Here is a 20,058-nt window from a genome sequence, read left to right on the forward strand (position 1 = left end):
TGCCCGAGAGTAATCGGCTATGCTGGATTGTAACAATCTGTAATCCTTGTGAAACTAAAACGCAATAGTCTGGTCACTTAAGTATCTACTTCTGAGTTCAGACTCATGTTGAAAAGATATTGACAAGACTTTTACTCAAACCCATAACTTCCTTGGGAAACCAAAAGTCTTCATACACAGTGGAAGGAAGTCCACTTTGTGTAGCTCATTAGAACACTTGGCCATGCTGACTCTTAAGAACCTGTTTCCCCATGTAAACAACTCACTCTTGAACAACGGCCAACAGCTGGTCTCATTTCAACAGACTGGTCCCTAATTAAAATCCTAGAAGCCAAGTCAACCCTGATTCCTTCAACAGGAGTTTTCAAGAGCGTGCCTTGTAGCCATGGCTGTACTTGGTCCAAATTTGCTCAGGTAGCTACGGCATCAGTGACACCTTGACGACAGCATTGCTCAAAAAGTTCTCCTCAATCAACAACACAGAGCTGATTTACAGAAAATGGGGTCGTTGTCGGCAGGATTCGAACCTACGAGGGGACAACCCAATGGATTTCTAGTCCATCGCCTTAACCACTCGGCCACGACAACCTTACACATGCATGTTTAATATTAACGCTAGTGCTTGTTGAATGGAGCAGTTGGCACCGCAGAAAGAAACAGCATCTCCTACAGCCTACAGAGGGTCTCAACCCTTTAGCAGCGATCGTAAGTTCCGAGAAAGGAACTCGGCAGACACACCTTCAACAGTGGGCTTTGAATCCAGACTTTAATTTGATCAGAAGACCCAATTCGCTGAGTAACCAGTCACACCTTGCCGACATCACCATTTTTCTGACGAAACTGAACCCAAGAGAAGAAAGAGAGCTAAATTCCAGAAAATAATTGCGCTATCGGTAGGATTCGAACCTACGCGGGGAGACCCCAATGGATTTCAAGTCCATCACCTTAACCACTCGACCACAACAACTTACGAGCTTTATCATTATGTGCTAACATTAGCAGTAACATCAGTGATTGCCCCCATTTCTGATTTTCAGCAACAGTATAAGTTTCAACTGGCTGCTTGATTGGCTGTTATTCTGTTCCATGCATGTCACAAGAACCATGTACATTCAGACATCCAGTGGTTAGGCTCGTGCTGACTTTGGTCAGATGGGGTTAATCGGGATCACAATAAATCCACTTATTGTCATGTCTCCTCGGTTTTACACAATCAGGTTTTAAGACTAAACAGCCAATTTTGATGGTTGCAACATCATGAGCGCACAATTCAAAGATAAATGCAAAACCTGCAGTGAAGTCTGTCGGACAAGTGTCAAGAGCCGAATCAAAAATCATTAGAGTGTGTCAGGAGTGTGATTTGAACCCACGCCTCCCTTCGGAGACCAGAAAGCCCAAATCACTAAGGAAAGATGCATCTCTTGAGTCTGGCGCCTTAGACCACTCGGCCATCCTGACATCCTCCTACAGCCTACAGAGGGTCTCAAACCTTTAGCAGCGATCGTAAGTTCCGAGAAAGGAACAGACTGGTCCCTAATTAAAATCCTAGAAGCCAAGTCAACCCTGATTCCTTCAACAGGAGTTTTCAAGAGCGTGCCTTGTAGCCATGGCTGTACTTGGTCCAAATAGCGTGTCTCAAACCTTCAACAGTGGGCTTTGAATCCAGACTTTAATTTGATCAGAAGACCCAATTCGCTGAGTAACCAGTCACACCTTGCCGACATCACCATTTTTCTGACGAAACTGAACCCAAGAGAAGAAAGAGAGCTAAATTCCAGAAAATAATTGCGCTATCGGTAGGATTCGAACCTACGCGGGGAGACCCCAATGGATTTCAAGTCCATCACCTTAACCACTCGACCACAACAACTTCCGAGCTTTATCATTATGTGCTAACATTAGCAGTAACATCAGTGATTGCCCCCATTTCTGATTTTCAGCAACAGTATAAGTTTCAACTGGCTGCTTGATTGGCTGTTATTCTGTTCCATGCATGTCACAAGAACCATGTACATTCAGACATCCAGTGGTTAGGCTCGTGCTGACTTTGGTCAGATGGGGTTAATCGGGATCACAATAAATCCACTTATTGTCATGTCTCCTCGGTTTTACACAATCAGGTTTTAAGACTAAACAGCCAATTTTGATGGTTGCAACATCATGAGCGCACAATTCAAAGATAAATGCAAAACCTGCAGTGAAGTCTGTCGGACAAGTGTCAAGAGCCGAATCAAAAATCAATAGAGTGTGTCAGGAGTGGGATTTGAACCCACGCCTCCCTTCGGAGACCAGAAAGCCCAAATCACTAAGGAAAGATGCATCTCTTGAGTCTGGCGCCTTAGACCACTCGGCCATCCTGACATACAGCAACATTGAAATCAAAGGAAACAAAACTGAAACCAGTCTCGTCCCAGCAAAGCAATTTTTCGCAGTGCATTTTGAATACATTCCTTCATTTGGAGGCAGAAACCAATTTGCTGGAGGAGTCATCCTTTGTCAAGTGCCCGAGAGTAATCGGCTATGCTGGATTGTAACAATCTGTAATCCTTGTGAAACTAAAACGCAATAGTCTGGTCACTTAAGTATCTACTTCTGAGTTCAGACTCATGTTGAAAAGATATTGACAAGACTTTTACTCAAACCCATAACTTCCTTGGGAAACCAAAAGTCTTCATACACAGTGGAAGGAAGTCCACTTTGTGTAGCTCATTAGAACACTTGGCCATGCTGACTCTTAAGAACCTGTTTCCCCATGTAAACAACTCGCTCTTGAACAACGGCCAACAGCTGGTCTCATTTCAACAGACTGGTCCCTAATTAAAATCCTAGAAGCCAAGTCAACCCTGATTCCTTCAACAGGAGTTTTCAAGAGCGTGCCTTGTAGCCATGGCTGTACTTGGTCCAAATTTGCTCAGGTAGCTACGGCATCAGTGACACCTTGACGACAGCATTGCTCAAAAGGTTCTCCTCAATCAACAACACAGAGCTGATTTACAGAAAATGGGTTCGTTGTCGGCAGGATTCGAACCTACGAGGGGAGAACCCAATGGATTTCTAGTCCATCGCCTTAACCACTCGGCCACGACAACCTTACACATGCATGTTTAATATTAACGCTAGTGCTTGTTGAATGGAGCAGTTGGCACCGCAGAAAGAAACAGCATCTCCTACAGCCTACAGAGGGTCTCAAACCTTTAGCAGCGATCGTAAGTTCCGAGAAAGGAACTCGGCAGACACACCTTCAACAGTGGGCTTTGAATCCAGACTTTAATTTGATCAGAAGACCCAATTCGCTGAGTAACCAGTCACACCTTGCCGACATCACCATTTTTCTGACGAAACTGAACCCAAGAGAAGAAAGAGAGCTAAATTCCAGAAAATAATTGCGTTGTCGGCAGGATTCGAACCTACGCAGGGAGACCCCAATGGATTTCAAGTCCATCGCCTTAACCACTCGGCCACAACAAATTCCGAGCTTTATCATTATGTGCTAACATTAGCAGTAACATCAGTGATTGCCCCCATTTCTGATTTTCAGCAACAGTATAAGTTTCAACTGGCTGCTTGATTGGCTGTTATTCTGTTCCATGCATGTCACAAGAACCATGTACATTCAGACATCCAGTGGTTAGGCTCGTGCTGACTTTGGTCAGATGGGGTTAATCGGGATCACAATAAATCCACTTATTGTCATGTCTCCTCGGTTTTACACAATCAGGTTTTAAGACTAAACAGCCAATTTTGATGGTTGCAACATCATGAGCGCACAATTCAAAGATAAATGCAAAACCTGCAGTGAAGTCTGTCGGACAAGTGTCAAGAGCCGAATCAAAAATCATTAGAGGGTGTCAGGAGTGGGATTTGAACCCACGCCTCCCTTCGGAGACCAGAAAGCCCAAATCACTAAGGAAAGATGCATCTCTTGAGTCTGGCGCCTTAGACCACTCGGCCATCCTGACATACAGCAACATTGAAATCAAAGGAAACAAAACCGAAACCAGTCTCGTCCCAGCAACAATTTTTAGCAGTGCATTTTGAATCCATTCCTTCATTTGGAGGCAGAAAGCCCAATTTGCTGTAGGAGTCATCTTTTGTCAAGTGCCCGAGAGTAATCGGCTATGCTGGATTGTAACAATCTGTAATCCTTGTGAAACTAAAACGCAATAGTCTGGTCACTTAAGTATCTACTGCTGAGTTCAGACTCATGTTGAAAAGATATTGACAAGACTTTTACTCAAACCCATACCTTCCTTGGGAAACCAAAAGTCTTCATACACAGTGGAAGGAAGTCCACTTTGTGTAGCTCATTAGAACACTTGGCCATGCTGACTCTTAAGAACCTGTTTCACCATGTAAACCACTCGCTCTTGAACAACGGCCAACAGCTGGTCTCATTTCAACAGACTGGTCCCTAATTAAAATCCTAGAAGCCAAGTCAACCCTGATTCCTTCAACAGGAGTTTTCAAGAGCGTGCCTTGTAGCCATGGCTGTACTTGGTCCAAATTTGCTCAGGTAGCTACGGCATCAGTGACACCTTGACGACAGCATTGCTCAAAAAGTTCTCCTCAATCAACAACACAGAGCTGATTTACAGAAAATGGGGTCGTTGTCGGCAGGATTCGAACCTACGAGGTGAGAACCCAATGGATTTCTAGTCCATCTCCTTAACCACTCGGCCACGACAACCTTACACATGCATGTTTAATATTAACGCTAGTGCTTGTTGAATGGAGCAGTTGGCACCGCAGAAAGAAACAGCATCTCCTACAACCTACAGAGGGTCTCAAACCTTTAGCAGCGATCGTAAGTTCCGAGAAAGGAACTCGGCAGACACACCTTCAACAGTGGGCTTTGAATCCAGACTTTAATTTGATCAGAAGACCCAATTCGCTGAGTAACCAGTCACACCTTGCCGACATCACCATTTTTCTGACGAAACTGAACCCAAGAGAAGAAAGAGAGCTAAATTCCAGAAAATAATTGCGTTGTCGGCAGGATTCGAACCTACGCAGGGAGACCCCAATGGATTTCAAGTCCATCGCCTTAACCACTCGGCCACAACAACTTCGAAGCTTTATCATTATGTGCTGACATTAGCAGTAACATCAGTGATTGCCCCCATTTCTGATTTTCAGCAACAGTATAAGTTTCAACTGGCTGCTTGATTGGCTGTTATTCTGTTCCATGCATGTCACAAGAACCATGTACATTCAGACATCCAGTGGTAAGGCTCGTGCTGACTTTGGTCAGATGGGGTTAATCGGGATCACAATAAATCCACTTATTGTCATGTCTCCTCGGTTTTACACAATCAGGTTTTAAGACTATACAGCCAATTTTGATGGTTGCAACATCATGAGCGCACAATTCAAAGATAAATGCAAAACCTGCAGTGAAGTCTGTCGGACAAGTGTCAAGAGCCGAATCAAAAATCAGTAGAGGGTGTCAGGAGTGGGATTTGAACCCACGCCTCCCTTCGGAGACCAGAAAGCCCAAATCACTAAGGAAAGATGCATCTCTTGAGTCTGGCGCCTTAGACCACTCGCCCATCCTGACATACAGCAACATTGAAATCAAAGGAAACAAAACTGAAACCAGTCTCGTCCCAGCAAAGCAATTTTTAGCAGTGCATTTTGAATACATTCCTTCATTTGGAGGCAGAAACCAATTTGCTGGAGGAGTCATCCTTTGTCAAGTGCCCGAGAGTAATCGGCTATGCTGGATTGTAACAATCTGTAATCCTTGTGAAACTAAAACGCAATAGTCTGGTCACTTAAGTATCTACTTCTGAGTTCAGACTCATGTTGAAAAGATATTGACAAGACTTTTACTCAAACCCATAACTTCCTTGGGAAACCAAAAGTCTTCATACACAGTGGAAGGAAGTCCACTTTGTGTAGCTCATTAGAACACTTGGCCATGCTGACTCTTAAGAACCTGTTTCCCCATGTAAACAACTCGCTCTTGAACAACGGCCAACAGCTGGTCTCATTTCAACAGACTGGTCCCTAATTAAAATCCTAGAAGCCAAGTCAACCCTGATTCCTTCAACAGGAGTTTTCAAGAGCGTGCCTTGTAGCCATGGCTGTACTTGGTCCAAATTTGCTCAGGTACACTCCTGATCAAAATCTTAAGACCAGTTAAAAAATTGCAAGAATTTGCATTTTGCACTGTTGTATCTTAAGAAGGTTCTAAGTAGAGTTTCAGAATGCAAAAAGAAGAAATGGGAACAAGAGACCAAATGTTTTGAACAGGCAATTAATTGAAAAGAACAATTTAACTGAAATAGGCTGTTCATCAGCTGATCAAAAGTTTAAGACCATAGCTCAAAAAAAGCCCTAAAACAGAAATTAAAGTCTCGAAAACAGACTCAGTAATGAGTAACTCCACCATTATTGTTGATCACTTCAAAAATTTGTGTTGGCGTGCTTGATGCGAGTGTTTCCAAAAGGCTTGTAGGAATGTTGCTCCAAGTGGTGAAGATGGCTTCACGAAGGGCATCCACTGTCTGGAACTGATGTCCATTTTTGTAAACTTCCCTTGCCATCCATCCCCAAATGTTCTCAATTGGATTTAGATCAGGGGAACATGCAGGATGATCCAAAAGAGTGATGTTATTCTCCTGAAAAAAATCCTTTGTCAGACGGGCATTGCGAATTGCAGCATTGTCCTGCTGAAAAACCCAGTCATCACCACACAGACGAGGGCCCTCAGTCATGAGGGATGCCCGCTGCAACATCTCCACGTAGCCAGCTGCTGTTTGATGCCCCTGCACAACCTGGAGCTCCATTGTTCCATTGAAGGAAAAAGCATCCCAGATCATGATGGCGCCCCCTCTGCTGTGCCTTGTTGAAAAAATTTCAGGTGGCATCTCCTTGTCATGCCAGTAGCGTTGGAATGCATCAAGACCATCAAGGTTAATTATTTTCTCATCAGAGAATAAAACTTTCTTCCAACTTTGAACGTCCCATGTTTGGTGCTCCCTTGCAAAGGCCAAACGGGCAATTTTGTGGCGTTGCAGGAGACGTGGCCTTTGAAGACGTTTTTTGTTTTTGAAGCCGTTCCTTTGCAGATGCCGTCTGATGGTTATTGGGCTGCAGTCAGCACCAGTAATGGCTTTAATTTGGGATGAGCATCGCCCCGTGTCTTGATGAACAGCCATTCGGATCCTCCGGCTCAGTGCCGGTAAGATTTTTTTGGGTCTACCACTTGATTTTTTTTATCCATAAACCTCAGGATCTTTTAAGAAATGCAAAACGACTGTCTTACTGCGTCCAACCTCAGCAGCGATGGCACGTTGTGAGAGGCCTTGTCTATGCAGCTCAACAATCCTGCCACTTGCGAAGGCAGTGAGTTTTTTTGCTTTTCCCATCAAAAGGTCTTGACAGTGTGATTACTTGACAGAAAATGACATGGAATCCAAATTTTTGCACAGATTTGGGCTTTTAAAGGATGTGGTCTTAAACTTTTGATCAGCTGATGAACAGCCTATTTCAGTGAAATTGTTCTTTTCAATAAATTGCCTGCTCAAAACATTTGGTCTCTTGTTCCCATTTGTTCTTTTTGCATTCTGAATCTCTACTTAGAACCTTCTTAAGATACAACAGTGCAAAATGCAAATTCTTGCAATTTTTTAACTGGTCTTAAGATTTTGATCAGGAGTGTAGCTACGGCATCAGTGACACCTTGACGACAGCATTGCTCAAAAGGTTCTCCTCAATCAACAACACAGAGCTGATTTACAGAAAATGGGTTCGTTGTCGGCAGGATTCGAACCTACGAGGGGAGAACCCAATGGATTTCTAGTCCATCGCCTTAACCACTCGGCCACGACAACCTTACACATGCATGTTTAATATTAACGCTAGTGCTTGTTGAATGGAGCAGTTGGCACCGCAGAAAGAAACAGCATCTCCTACAGCCTACAGAGGGTCTCAAACCTTTAGCCGCGATCGTAAGTTCCGAGAAAGGAACTCGGCAGACACACCTTCAACAGTGGGCTTTGAATCCAGACTTTAATTTGATCAGAAGACCCAATTCGCTGAGTAACCAGTCACACCTTACCGACATCACCATTTTTCTGACGAAACTGAACCCAAGAGAAGAAAGAGAGCTAAATTCCAGAAAATAATTGCGTTGTCGGCAGGATTCGAACCTACGCAGGGAGACCCCAATGGATTTCAAGTCCATCGCCTTAACCACTCGGCCACAACAAATTCCGAGCTTTATCATTATGTGCTAACATTAGCAGTAACATCAGTGATTGCCCCCATTTCTGATTTTCAGCAACAGTATAAGTTTCAACTGGCTGCTTGATTGGCTGTTATTCTGTTCCATGCATGTCACAAGAACCATGTACATTCAGACATCCAGTGATTAGGCTCGTGCTGACTTTGGTCAGATGGGGTTAATCGGGATCACAATAAATCCACTTATTGTCATGTCTCCTCGGTTTTACACAATCAGGTTTTAAGACTAAACAGCCAATTTTGATGGTTGCAACATCATGAGCGCACAATTCAAAGATAAATGCAAAACCTGCAGTGAAGTCTGTCGGACAAGTGTCAAGAGCCGAATCAAAAATCATTAGAGTGTGTCAGGAGTGGGATTTGAACCCACGCCTCTCTTCGGAGACCAGAAAGCCCAAATCACTAAGGAAAGATGCATCTCTTGAGTCTGGCTCCTTAGACCACTCGGCCATCCTGACATACAGCAACATTGAAATCAAAGGAAACAAAACCGAAACCAGTCTCGTCCCAGCAATTTTTAGCAGTGCATTTTGAATACATTCCTTCATTTGGAGGCAGAAAGCCCAATTTGCTGTAGGAGTCATCTTTTGTCAAGTGCCCGAGAGTAATCGGCTATGCTGGATTGTAACAATCTGTAATCCTTGTGAAACTAAAACGCAATAGTCTGGTCACTTAAGTATCTACTGCTGAGTTCAGACTCATGTTGAAAAGATATTGACAAGACTTTTACTCAAACCCATACCTTCCTTGGGAAACCAAAAGTCTTCATACACAGTGGAAGGAAGTCCACTTTGTGTAGCTCATTAGAACACTTGGCCATGCTGACTCTTAAGAACCTGTTTCCCCATGTAAACCACTCGCTCTTGAACAACGGCCAACAGCTGGTCTCATTTCAACAGACTGGTCCCTAATTAAAATCCTAGAAGCCAAGTCAACCCTGATTCCTTCAACAGGAGTTTTCAAGAGCGTGCCTTGTAGCCATGGCTGTACTTGGTCCAAATTTGCTCAGGTAGCTACGGCATCAGTGACACCTTGACGACAGCATTGCTCAAAAAGTTCTCCTCAATCAACAACACAGAGCTGATTTACAGAAAATGGGGCCGTTGTCGGCAGGATTCGAACCTACGAGGTGAGAACCCAATGGATTTCTAGTCCATCGCCTTAACCACTCGGCCACGACAACCTTACACATGCATGTTTAATATTAACGCTAGTGCTTGTTGAATGGAGCAGTTGGCACCGCAGAAAGAAACAGCATCTCCTACAACCTACAGAGGGTCTCAAACCTTTAGCAGCGATCGTAAGTTCAGAGAAAGGAACTCGGCAGACACACCTTCAACAGTGGGCTTTGAATCCAGACTTTAATTTGATCAGAAGACCCAATTCGCTGAGTAACTAGTCACACCTTGCCGACATCACCATTTTTCTGACGAAACTGAACCCAAGAGAAGAAAGAGAGCTAAATTCCAGAAAAAAATTGTGCTGTCGGTAGGATTCGAACCTACGCGGGGAGACCCCAATGGATTTCAAGTCCATCACCTTAACCACTCGGCCACAACAACTTCCGAGCTTTATCATTATGTGCTAACATTAGCAGTAACATCAGTGATTGCCCCCATTTCTGATTTTCAGCAACAGTATAAGTTTCAACTGGCTGCTTGATTGGCTGTTATTCTGTTCCATGCATGTCACAAGAACCATGTACATTCAGACATCCAGTGATTAGGCTCGTGCTGACTTTGGTCAGATGGGGTTAATCGGGATCACAATAAATCCACTTATTGTCATGTCTCCTCGGTTTTACACAATCAGGTTTTAAGACTAAACAGCCAATTTTGATGGTTGCAACATCATGAGCGCACAATTCAAAGATAAATGCAAAACCTGCAGTGAAGTCTGTCGGACAAGTGTCAAGAGCCGAATCAAAAATCATTAGAGTGTGTCAGGAGTGGGATTTGAACCCACACCTCTCTTCGGAGACCAGAAAGCCCAAATCACTAAGGAAAGATGCATCTCTTGAGTCTGGCTCCTTAGACCACTCGGCCATCCTGACATACAGCAACATTGAAATCAAAGGAAACAAAACCGAAACCAGTCTCGTCCCAGCAATTTTTAGCAGTGCATTTTGAATACATTCCTTCATTTGGAGGCAGAAAGCCCAATTTGCTGTAGGAGTCATCTTTTGTCAAGTGCCCGAGAGTAATCGGCTATGCTGGATTGTAACAATCTGTAATCCTTGTGAAACTAAAACGCAATAGTCTGGTCACTTAAGTATCTACTGCTGAGTTCAGACTCATGTTGAAAAGATATTGACAAGACTTTTACTCAAACCCATACCTTCCTTGGGAAACCAAAAGTCTTCATACACAGTGGAAGGAAGTCCACTTTGTGTAGCTCATTAGAACACTTGGCCATGCTGACTCTTAAGAACCTGTTTCCCCATGTAAACCACTCGCACTTGAACAACGGCCAACAGCTGGTCTCATTTCAACAGACTGGTCCCTAATTAAAATCCTAGAAGCCAAGTCAACCCTGATTCCTTCAACAGGAGTTTTCAAGAGCGTGCCTTGTAGCCATGGCTGTACTTGGTCCAAATAGCGTGTCTCAAACCTTTAGCAGCGATCGTAAGTTCCGAGAAAGGAACTCGGCAGACACACCTTCAACAGTGGGCTTTGAATCCAGACTTTAATTTGATCAGAAGACCCAATTCGCTGAGTAACCAGTCACACCTTGCCGACATCACCATTTTTCTGACGAAACTGAACCCAAGAGAAGAAAGAGAGCTAAATTCCAGAAAATAATTGCGTTGTCGGCAGGATTCGAACCTACGCAGGGAGACCCCAATGGATTTCAAGTCCATCGCCTTAACCACTCGGCCACAACAACTTCAGAGCTTTATCATTATGTGCTGACATTAGCAGTAACATCAGTGATTGCCCCCATTTCTGATTTTCAGCAACAGTATAAGTTTCAACTGGCTGCTTGATTGGCTGTTATTCTGTTCCATGCATGTCACAAGAACCATGTACATTCAGACATCCAGTGGTAAGGCTCGTGCTGACTTTGGTCAGATGGGGTTAATCGGGATCACAATAAATCCACTTATTGTCATGTCTCCTCGGTTTTACACAATCAGGTTTTAAGACTAAACAGCCAATTTTGATGGTTGCAACATCATGAGCGCACAATTCACAGATAAATGCAAAACCTGCAGTGAAGTCTGTCGGACAAGTGTCAAGAGCCGAATCAAAAATCACTAGAGGGTGTCAGGAGTAGGATTTGAACCCACGCCTCCCTTCGGAGACCAGAAAGCCCAAATCACTAAGGAAAGATGCATCTCTTAAGTCTGGCGCCTTAGACCACTCGGCCATCCTGACATACATCAACATTGAAATCAAAGGAAACAAAACTGAAACCAGTCTCGTCCCAGCAAAGCAATTTTTCGCAGTGCATTTTGAATACATTCCTTCATTTGGAGGCAGAAACCAATTTGCTGGAGGAGTCATCCTTTGTCAAGTGCCCGAGAGTAATCGGCTATGCTGGATTGTAACAATCTGTAATCCTTGTGAAACTAAAACGCAATAGTCTGGTCACTTAAGTATCTACTTCTGAGTTCAGACTCATGTTGAAAAGATATTGACAAGACTTTTACTCAAACCCATAACTTCCTTGGGAAACCAAAAGTCTTCATACACAGTGGAAGGAAGTCCACTTTGTGTAGCTCATTAGAACACTTGGCCATGCTGACTCTTAATAACCTGTTTCCCCATGTAAACAACTCGCTCTTGAACAACGGCCAACAGCTGGTCTCATTTCAACAGACTGGTCCCTAATTAAAATCCTAGAAGCCAAGTCAACCCTGATTCCTTCAACAGGAGTTTTCAAGAGCGTGCCTTGTAGCCATGGCTGTACTTGGTCCAAATTTGCTCAGATAGCTACGGCATCAGTGACACCTTGACGACAGCATTGCTCAAAAAGTTCTCCTCAATCAACAACACAGAGCTGATTTACAGAAAATGGGGTCGTTGTCGGCAGGATTTGAACCTAAGAGGGGAGAACCCAATGGATTTCTAGTCCATCGCCTTAACCACTCGGCCACGACAACCTTACACATGCATGTTTAATATTAACGCTAGTGCTTGTTGAATGGAGCAGTTGGCACTGCAGAAAGAAACAGCATCTCCTACAGCCTACAGAGGGTCTCAAACCTTTAGCAGCGATCGTAAATTCCGAGAAAGGAACTCGGCAGACACACCTTCAACAGTGGGCTTTGAATCCAGACTTTAATTTGATCAGAAGACCCAATTCGCTGAGTAACCAGTCACACCTTGCCGACATCACCATTTTTCTGACGAAACTGAACCCAAGAGAAGAAAGAGAGCTAAATTCCAGAAAATAATTGCGCTGTCGGTAGGATTCGAACGTACGCGGGGAGACCCCAATGGATTTCAAGTCCATCACCTTAACCACTCGGCCACAACAACTTCCGAGCTTTATCATTATGTGCTAACATTAGCAGTAACATCAGTGATTGCCCCCATTTCTGATTTTCAGCAACAGTATAAGTTTCAACTGGCTGCTTGATTGGCTGTTATTCTGTTCCATGCATGTCACAAGAACCATGTACATTCAGACATCCAGTGGTTAGGCTCGTGCTGACTTTGGTCAGATGGGGTTAATCGGGATCACAATAAATCCACTTATTGTCATGTCTCCTCGGTTTTACACAATCAGGTTTTAAGACTAAACAGCCAATTTTGATGGTTGCAACATCATGAGCGCACAATTCAAAGATAAATGCAAAACCTGCAGTGAAGTCTGTCGGACAAGTGTCAAGAGCCGAATCAAAAATCATTAGAGTGTGTCAGGAGTGGGATTTGAACCCACGCCTCCCTTCGGAGACCAGAAAGCCCAAATCACTAAGGAAAGATGCATCTCTTGAGTCTGGCGCCTTAGACCACTCGGCCATCCTGACATACAGCAACATTGAAATCAAAGGAAACAAAATCGAAACCAGTCTCGTCCCAGCAACAATTTTTAGCAGTGCATTTTGAATACATTCCTTCATTTGGAGGCAGAAAGCCCAATTTGCTGTAGGAGTCATCTTTTGTCAAGTGCCCGAGAGTAATCGGCTATGCTGGATTGTAACAATCTGTAATCCTTGTGAAACTAAAACGCAATAGTCTGGTCACTTAAGTATCTACTGCTGAGTTCAGACTCATGTTGAAAAGATATTGACAAGACTTTTACTCAAACCCATACCTTCCTTGGGAAACCAAAAGTCTTCATACACAGTGGAAGGAAGTCCACTTTGTGTAGCTCATTAGAACACTTGGCCATGCTGACTCTTAAGAACCTGTTTCCCCATGTAAACCACTCGCTCTTGAACAACGGCCAACAGCTGGTCTCATTTCAACAGACTGGTCCCTAATTAAAATCCTAGAAGCCAAGTCAACCCTGATTCCTTCAACAGGAGTTTTCAAGAGCGTGCCTTGTAGCCATGGCTGTACTTGGTCCAAATAGCGTGTCTCAAACCTTTAGCAGCGATCGTAAGTTCCGAGAAAGGAACTCGGCAGACACACCTTCAACAGTGGGCTTTGAATCCAGACTTTAATTTGATCAGAAGACCCAATTCGCTGAGTAACCAGTCACACCTTGCCGACATCACCATTTTTCTGACGAAACTGAACCCAAGAGAAGAAAGAGAGCTAAATTCCAGAAAATAATTGCGCTGTCGGTAGGATTCGAACCTACGCGGGGAGACCCCAATGGATTTCAAGTCCATCACCTTAACCACTCGACCACAACAACTTCCGAGCTTTATCATTATGTGCTAACATTAGCAGTAACATCAGTGATTGCCCCCATTTCTGATTTTCAGCAACAGTATAAGTTTCAACTGGCTGCTTGATTGGCTGTTATTCTGTTCCATGCATGTCACAAGAACCATGTACATTCAGACATCCAGTGGTTAGGCTCGTGCTGACTTTGGTCAGATGGGGTTATATCGGGATCACAATAAATCCACTTATTGTCATGTCTCCTCGGTTTTACACAATCAGGTTTTAAGACTAAACAGCCAATTTTGATGGTTGCAACATCATGAGCGCACAATTCAAAGATAAATGCAAAACCTGCAGTGAAGTCTGTCGGACAAGTGTCAAGAGCCGAATCAAAAATCATTAGAGTGTGTCAGGAGTGGGATTTGAACCCACGCCTCCCTTCGGAGACCAGAAAGCCCAAATCACTAAGGAAAGATGCATCTCTTGAGTCTGGCGCCTTAGACCACTCGGCCATCCTGACATACAGCAACATTGAAATCAAAGGAAACAAAACCGAAACCAGTCTCGTCCCAGCAATTTTTAGCAGTGCATTTTGAATACATTCCTTCATTTGGAGGCAGAAAGCCCAATTTGCTGTAGGAGTCATCTTTTGTCAAGTGCCCGAGAGTAATCGGCTATGCTGGATTGTAACAATCTGTAATCCTTGTGAAACTAAAACGCAATAGTCTGGTCACTTAAGTATCTACTGCTGAGTTCAGACTCATGTTGAAAAGATATTGACAAGACTTTTACTCAAACCCATACCTTCCTTGGGAAACCAAAAGTCTTCATACACAGTGGAAGGAAGTCCACTTTGTGTAGCTCATTAGAACACTTGGCCATGCTGACTCTTAAGAACCTGTTTCCCCATGTAAACCACTCGCTCTTGAACAACGGCCAACAGCTGGTCTCATTTCAACAGACTGGTCCCTAATTAAAATCCTAGAAGCCAAGTCAACCCTGATTCCTTCAACAGGAGTTTTCAAGAGCGTGCCTTGTAGCCATGGCTGTACTTGGTCCAAATAGCGTGTCTCAAACCTTTAGCAGCGATCGTAAGTTCCGAGAAAGGAACTCGGCAGACACACCTTCAACAGTGGGCTTTGAATCCAGACTTTAATTTGATCAGAAGACCCAATTCGCTGAGTAACCAGTCACACCTTGCCGACATCACCATTTTTCTGACGAAACTGAACCCAAGAGAAGAAAGAGAGCTAAATTCCAGAAAAATAATTGCGTTGTCGGCAGGATTCGAACCTACGCAGGGAGACCCCAATGGATTTCAAGTCCATCGCCTTAACCACTCGGCCACAACAACTTCCGAGCTTTATCATTATGTGCTGACATTAGCAGTAACATCAGTGATTGCCCCCATTTCTGATTTTCAGCAACAGTATAAGTTTCAACTGGCTGCTTGATTGGCTGTCATTCTGTTCCATGCATGTCACAAGAACCATGTACATTCAGACATCCAGTGGTAAGGCTCGTGCTGACTTTGGTCAGAAGAGGCAAATCGGGATCACAATAAATCCACTTATTGTCATGTCGCCTCGGTTTTACACAATCAGGTTTTAAGACTAAACAGCCAATTTTGATGGTTACAACATCATGAGCGTACAATTCAATGATTAATGCAAAATCTGCAGTGAAGTCTGTCGGACAAGTGTCAAGGGCCGAATCAAAAATCATTAGAGGGTGTCAGGAGTTGGATTTGAACCCAAGCCTCCCTTCGGAGACCAGAAAACCCAAATCACTAAGGAAAGATGCATTTCTTGAGTCTGGCGCCTTAGACCACTCGGCCATCCTGACATACAGCAACATGTAAATCAAGGGAAACAAAACCAAAACCAGTCTCGTCCCAGCAAAGAATTTTCAGCAGTGCATTTTGAATACATTCCTTCATTTGGAGGCAGAAAGCCCAATTTGCTGGAGGAGTCATCTTTTGTCAAGTGCCCGAGAGTAATCGGCTATGCTGGATTGTAACAATCTGTATTTCTTGTGAAACTAAAACGCAATAGTCTGGTCACTTAAGTATCTACTGCTGAGTTCAGACTCATGTTGAAAAGATATTGACAAGACTTTTACTCAAACCCATACCTTCCTTGGGAAACCAAAAGTCTTCATACACAGTGGAAGGAAGTCCACTTTGTGTCGCTCATTAGAACACTTGGCCATGCTGACTCTTAAGAACCTGTTTCCCCTTGTAAACAACTCGCGATTGAACAATGGCCAACAGCTGGTTTCATTTCAACAGACTGGTCCCTAATTAAAATCCTAGGAGCCAAGTCAACCCTGATGCCTTCAACAGTAGTTGTCAAGTGTGCCTTGTACCCATGGCTGCACTTGGTCCAAATTTGCTCAGGTAGCTACAGCATCAGTGGCACCTTGACAACAACAATGCTCACAAACTTTACCTTAATCTACAACACAGAGCTGATTTACAGAAAATACAGCTGTTGTCGGCAGGATTCAAACCTACGAGGGGAGACCCCAATGGATTTCTAGTTCATCCCCTTAACCACTCGGCCACGACAACCTGCATGCATGTTTTAGGAGTACCGTAATGCATATAGTATGTTCTTTACATGAGTGAACACTCAAGGGAGATTTTTAGAAGTGCCGTAGTTCCGTACCGGTGCGTTCCGTCCCACTTAAACCACTGCTTATTGTTATCACACACTGTGGTATTTTCGCTGTAGTGGAAGAAAATAACATGAAAAGTACGCAGCGGAGAAGTCAATGTCTTTATGTGTAGCAACGCAAGATAGCCGCCGCTGGCTTCACTCTCACTCCAGCATCAGTAGCCTAGGTTAGTTTTTTAACGTCCGTGCTGTATCAGCCTGCAAATTCACTTCAGAGTCTGACCGTGATCATTTTTGAAGCTTTGATTCAGGACAGCATTTTCATTTCTTTTTTTTTTTTTACTCAAAAACTATGGTTGTACTCACTGGTTCGAGTCGGCTAGTATCGGGCTTGCATCACGTTTACAGCGGGCGTATGCTCGCTTCTCTCACAAAGCACAGATCAATATGAATACTGGACTAAGTGTGCGCATAGAGATGTGATGAGCGCAGGACTTCCATCCTATATGTAAGTCTGTGGAGGAGCGGCACTCGTTGGAACAGCTTTTGGGGATCAAAACAGGCATTGTCAAGCGTTCCTGAACACTGATAGTACGTTCTTTGCATGTTGAACCTTTGAACTTTGCACCTGAACGATAAGGGAGATTTTTAAAAGTGCCGAAGCTCCGTATTGGTGCGTTCTGGCCCACTTAAAACACTGGTCATATCACTCTTGGTGATTCAGGATTCGTAGACATCCATCATCTGTTGCATTTCATAGTCCAAAGTATAAGATCACATTAAGATGCTCCGTGTTTATAACCATACTTGAGAATTCAACATGGGCTAAAATGCTATTTTAGTCTTCACTACTGGTTAAGATATATTTTGCTCTTGGATTCAATGACATTCAATAAGTTTCATTTGAGCTTCATTTGAACAGCAAAATCTCTCAAGAAAAGAAAAAAAATGAACAGCAAATGGCAGTATGGAGTGTGTTATACAGGTTATGTTAGGCTGAGGAGGTGTTTTATTCATACCATAGGTTAAAAACAGGTCTGTGACTTCGTTTATGTTTGACATCTCTGTGATTTGTCATGTGCATGCAATAGCCTTTGAAAGGCAAAGGCCTGTAAAACGGATGGATTTGAATTTAGCATTATTGTGATCTACATTTGTCACTCATTATTCAAGTATCTTCCCACTTTGTGGTTGCCACACATCCACTCAACTAAAGAAAAACTGATGGCGATAATACTCCTGTCTCTTGTGGAAATGGAGAACCAGCTGGGTCTATTGCTTTGCACTGATCAGTCCTCCCGTCGCGCTGGGTGGCTGCAAGGAAACATTTTCCTCCAGGTCAACTCAGGGCTATCACGCTGTGCAGGAAAGTTGTTTTCCATATCAAATTATGGTCAAGTCTCAAGTCCCTGAATATGAGTCCAAGTCAAATACAAGTCATTGACCATGAGTCCCTGTCAAGTCCAAGTCCGCTCAAAGAGTTAAGCTGTGGCAATCTCGTCTGCCTTTGTTAGCGCTTTCACCCTGAGTGATCTGTCCGGGTTTTCAAATGTCTAATAAAGTTCGGTAATTTGTATTTGCCATTGTCAAGTCTACGCTACTTCATTAACATTGGACGTTGCTTGGGCGCACAGAAAAGTAGGGAGAGAGAGAGGGACAATTTCCGAGCCGCACCTGAGTCCACACACAAAGACACGTAGACACTTGGAGTAAGGAGAGAAAATCAAAGCAGTTCACACCATAAAGACACGTAACGTTCACGAGTCCTAAAAGAAGACTTTAGGTCAGTGGTGGCCAAGTCCGGTCCTCGAGAGCCGCAATCCAGCCTGTTTTCCATGTCTCCCTCCTTCAACGCTGCTGAATCGAATGAGTAGCTCATCAGCAAGCTTTCCAGAAGCCTGATAACGATCCTGATCACGAATCAGGTTTGGAAGTGGAGAGAAACATGGAAAACAGGCTGAATAGAGGCTCTCAAGGACTGAACTTGGGCACAACTGCTTTAGATCAAGTCTTGAGTCTTTAGTGGACGAGTCTGTCGATAAAGCAAGTCTAAAAAAATACAGACTCATGTCTCTCAAGAGCCAGAGTCCAAGTTATGAGTCCCCATCTCTGGTACAAAGAAAAATCTGATGTTTTGAAGGGCTATTTTCATGATACACTTAATATGCACATGCACGTTATGCTGAAGAAATTACAGTAATATGTTGTTGCACAAACTGACAGCTCCTTTAATAATTAATATATAAAGTAAGTCTAAGGGCGTACTAGCACCATGCCATTCAAAACATGCTGGATTTATACTGCCCATTAAGGTGTGCCATTACTTCGTTATAGAGTACTTGTCGTTTTTTTATCACTATTGCAAAGGCAACTGTGCTAGACTACTGATAATTAGTTTTATGACAGTAAATTGAGTGTGGATGTGCCCGTGCATGACTGAGCATGCCTTGGACAATTAGATTGTATTAGTTGTAGTTGTTCTGTTCGTTTTTATTTTGCATCGTGGCAGTAACCATTAATAAACAGGCAGAGGAGTGATTTTGACATTAATCAAAGGAGAAGCCATGTGCTTGTGTGCCAGTGTGTGACCATGCATAGTTCTGTAGAGTTCTATTGATTTTGTGTAAGGTGGTAGTTATCTGTCAGGGAACAATCACACTTCAGTACGCGGAATTGTACAACATTGCATGCACATGTGTGACCAACCATATAACCCCCCCCCCCCCCTTTTCTAAGCATGCCAAAAGAGAGGTGGTGTGCCATACTTGCTTGTGCACGTATACTGCGCTAACAAGCGAAGAGTATCGGTCTTAAACGTGGGCTGAAGCACAGCACAGACTGTCCTAGACTGTGTGATTATGTATATGTATGTGTTTGTGAGCATGTTTCTTTGATACAAACACCGAGTCCCATCAGATAATAATTACCAAGTTAAAAGTGCCAGGCCACAAATTATACATGTTTACTGCACAATTAGTCTAGGCAGTAATTAGTCAGTTACTAAATAACTGCTTGCCTGTTCAAACAATGAAAAACATACACACACAAACACGAAGGATCTATTTGGTAGATGATCTCCAAGTACCCACTTAACAGAGGTGATCCGTGTTCGCCGTGGCCATCCGCCTCTTCTTGGAGTTCCTTAAAATCATACTTTGCTCACTTCAACCTTCTGCATGGACTCCAGCAAAGCATTTTCAACTTCCACTATGTCCAGGAATGCAGTCTTGCATGCCGATTTAAAGGGAATGAACTGCTTCATTTGGCTGTGAATCAAGTCGATATACAAAAAGGCACAAAACGCCTGTTTGTAGCTGCGCCAAGTTGCTTGGGTCTACAAAAATGCCAAAACTAGTCTAGCATGTCGTACGCATTTATATCATGCCGTGCGTCACGCATACTGGACA

The 20,058-nt window shown here is 43.5% G+C and overlaps 1 protein-coding gene and 27 non-coding genes across 35 annotated transcripts in view; 1 reads left to right on the forward strand and 27 right to left on the reverse strand.

Moving 5' to 3' along the window:
* cadpsa (Ca2+-dependent activator protein for secretion a) overlaps nt 1-20,058 on the forward strand; it is a 327,287-nt gene that overhangs the window by 195,026 nt on the left and 112,203 nt on the right. The gene's annotated exons all lie outside the window — the stretch shown is intronic.
* trnas-aga (transfer RNA serine (anticodon AGA)) lies at nt 507-588 on the reverse strand. Its single transcript has one exon. It is a non-coding gene; the product is annotated as a tRNA-Ser (tRNA).
* On the reverse strand, nt 886-967 carry trnas-uga (transfer RNA serine (anticodon UGA)). Its single transcript has one exon. It is a non-coding gene; the product is annotated as a tRNA-Ser (tRNA).
* Nucleotides 1,346-1,458, reverse strand: trnal-caa (transfer RNA leucine (anticodon CAA)). The gene is made up of 2 exons: nt 1,421-1,458; nt 1,346-1,391 (listed from the first exon to the last, which is right to left on the reverse strand). It is a non-coding gene; the product is annotated as a tRNA-Leu (tRNA).
* trnas-uga (transfer RNA serine (anticodon UGA)) lies at nt 1,789-1,870 on the reverse strand. Its single transcript has one exon. It is a non-coding gene; the product is annotated as a tRNA-Ser (tRNA).
* Nucleotides 2,249-2,361, reverse strand: trnal-caa (transfer RNA leucine (anticodon CAA)). The gene is made up of 2 exons: nt 2,324-2,361; nt 2,249-2,294 (listed from the first exon to the last, which is right to left on the reverse strand). It is a non-coding gene; the product is annotated as a tRNA-Leu (tRNA).
* On the reverse strand, nt 3,008-3,089 carry trnas-aga (transfer RNA serine (anticodon AGA)). The gene has a single exon. It is a non-coding gene; the product is annotated as a tRNA-Ser (tRNA).
* Nucleotides 3,387-3,468, reverse strand: trnas-uga (transfer RNA serine (anticodon UGA)). Its single transcript has one exon. It is a non-coding gene; the product is annotated as a tRNA-Ser (tRNA).
* On the reverse strand, nt 3,847-3,959 carry trnal-caa (transfer RNA leucine (anticodon CAA)). The gene is made up of 2 exons: nt 3,922-3,959; nt 3,847-3,892 (listed from the first exon to the last, which is right to left on the reverse strand). It is a non-coding gene; the product is annotated as a tRNA-Leu (tRNA).
* trnas-aga (transfer RNA serine (anticodon AGA)) lies at nt 4,606-4,687 on the reverse strand. The gene has a single exon. It is a non-coding gene; the product is annotated as a tRNA-Ser (tRNA).
* On the reverse strand, nt 4,985-5,066 carry trnas-uga (transfer RNA serine (anticodon UGA)). The gene has a single exon. It is a non-coding gene; the product is annotated as a tRNA-Ser (tRNA).
* trnal-caa (transfer RNA leucine (anticodon CAA)) lies at nt 5,445-5,557 on the reverse strand. The gene is made up of 2 exons: nt 5,520-5,557; nt 5,445-5,490 (listed from the first exon to the last, which is right to left on the reverse strand). It is a non-coding gene; the product is annotated as a tRNA-Leu (tRNA).
* trnas-aga (transfer RNA serine (anticodon AGA)) lies at nt 7,757-7,838 on the reverse strand. The gene has a single exon. It is a non-coding gene; the product is annotated as a tRNA-Ser (tRNA).
* trnas-uga (transfer RNA serine (anticodon UGA)) lies at nt 8,136-8,217 on the reverse strand. Its single transcript has one exon. It is a non-coding gene; the product is annotated as a tRNA-Ser (tRNA).
* Nucleotides 8,596-8,708, reverse strand: trnal-caa (transfer RNA leucine (anticodon CAA)). The gene is made up of 2 exons: nt 8,671-8,708; nt 8,596-8,641 (listed from the first exon to the last, which is right to left on the reverse strand). It is a non-coding gene; the product is annotated as a tRNA-Leu (tRNA).
* Nucleotides 9,352-9,433, reverse strand: trnas-aga (transfer RNA serine (anticodon AGA)). Its single transcript has one exon. It is a non-coding gene; the product is annotated as a tRNA-Ser (tRNA).
* trnas-uga (transfer RNA serine (anticodon UGA)) lies at nt 9,731-9,812 on the reverse strand. The gene has a single exon. It is a non-coding gene; the product is annotated as a tRNA-Ser (tRNA).
* On the reverse strand, nt 10,191-10,303 carry trnal-caa (transfer RNA leucine (anticodon CAA)). Its single transcript has 2 exons — nt 10,266-10,303; nt 10,191-10,236 (listed from the first exon to the last, which is right to left on the reverse strand). It is a non-coding gene; the product is annotated as a tRNA-Leu (tRNA).
* trnas-uga (transfer RNA serine (anticodon UGA)) lies at nt 11,055-11,136 on the reverse strand. The gene has a single exon. It is a non-coding gene; the product is annotated as a tRNA-Ser (tRNA).
* trnal-uaa (transfer RNA leucine (anticodon UAA)) lies at nt 11,515-11,627 on the reverse strand. Its single transcript has 2 exons — nt 11,590-11,627; nt 11,515-11,560 (listed from the first exon to the last, which is right to left on the reverse strand). It is a non-coding gene; the product is annotated as a tRNA-Leu (tRNA).
* trnas-aga (transfer RNA serine (anticodon AGA)) lies at nt 12,274-12,355 on the reverse strand. The gene has a single exon. It is a non-coding gene; the product is annotated as a tRNA-Ser (tRNA).
* On the reverse strand, nt 12,653-12,734 carry trnas-uga (transfer RNA serine (anticodon UGA)). The gene has a single exon. It is a non-coding gene; the product is annotated as a tRNA-Ser (tRNA).
* Nucleotides 13,113-13,225, reverse strand: trnal-caa (transfer RNA leucine (anticodon CAA)). Its single transcript has 2 exons — nt 13,188-13,225; nt 13,113-13,158 (listed from the first exon to the last, which is right to left on the reverse strand). It is a non-coding gene; the product is annotated as a tRNA-Leu (tRNA).
* Nucleotides 13,980-14,061, reverse strand: trnas-uga (transfer RNA serine (anticodon UGA)). Its single transcript has one exon. It is a non-coding gene; the product is annotated as a tRNA-Ser (tRNA).
* On the reverse strand, nt 14,441-14,553 carry trnal-caa (transfer RNA leucine (anticodon CAA)). The gene is made up of 2 exons: nt 14,516-14,553; nt 14,441-14,486 (listed from the first exon to the last, which is right to left on the reverse strand). It is a non-coding gene; the product is annotated as a tRNA-Leu (tRNA).
* On the reverse strand, nt 15,306-15,387 carry trnas-uga (transfer RNA serine (anticodon UGA)). Its single transcript has one exon. It is a non-coding gene; the product is annotated as a tRNA-Ser (tRNA).
* trnal-caa (transfer RNA leucine (anticodon CAA)) lies at nt 15,766-15,878 on the reverse strand. The gene is made up of 2 exons: nt 15,841-15,878; nt 15,766-15,811 (listed from the first exon to the last, which is right to left on the reverse strand). It is a non-coding gene; the product is annotated as a tRNA-Leu (tRNA).
* On the reverse strand, nt 16,524-16,605 carry trnas-aga (transfer RNA serine (anticodon AGA)). Its single transcript has one exon. It is a non-coding gene; the product is annotated as a tRNA-Ser (tRNA).

This window comes from Festucalex cinctus, chromosome 8 (assembly GCF_051991245.1).
Source record: "Festucalex cinctus isolate MCC-2025b chromosome 8, RoL_Fcin_1.0, whole genome shotgun sequence".
NCBI classification, from domain to species: Eukaryota; Metazoa; Chordata; class Actinopteri; order Syngnathiformes; family Syngnathidae; genus Festucalex; species Festucalex cinctus.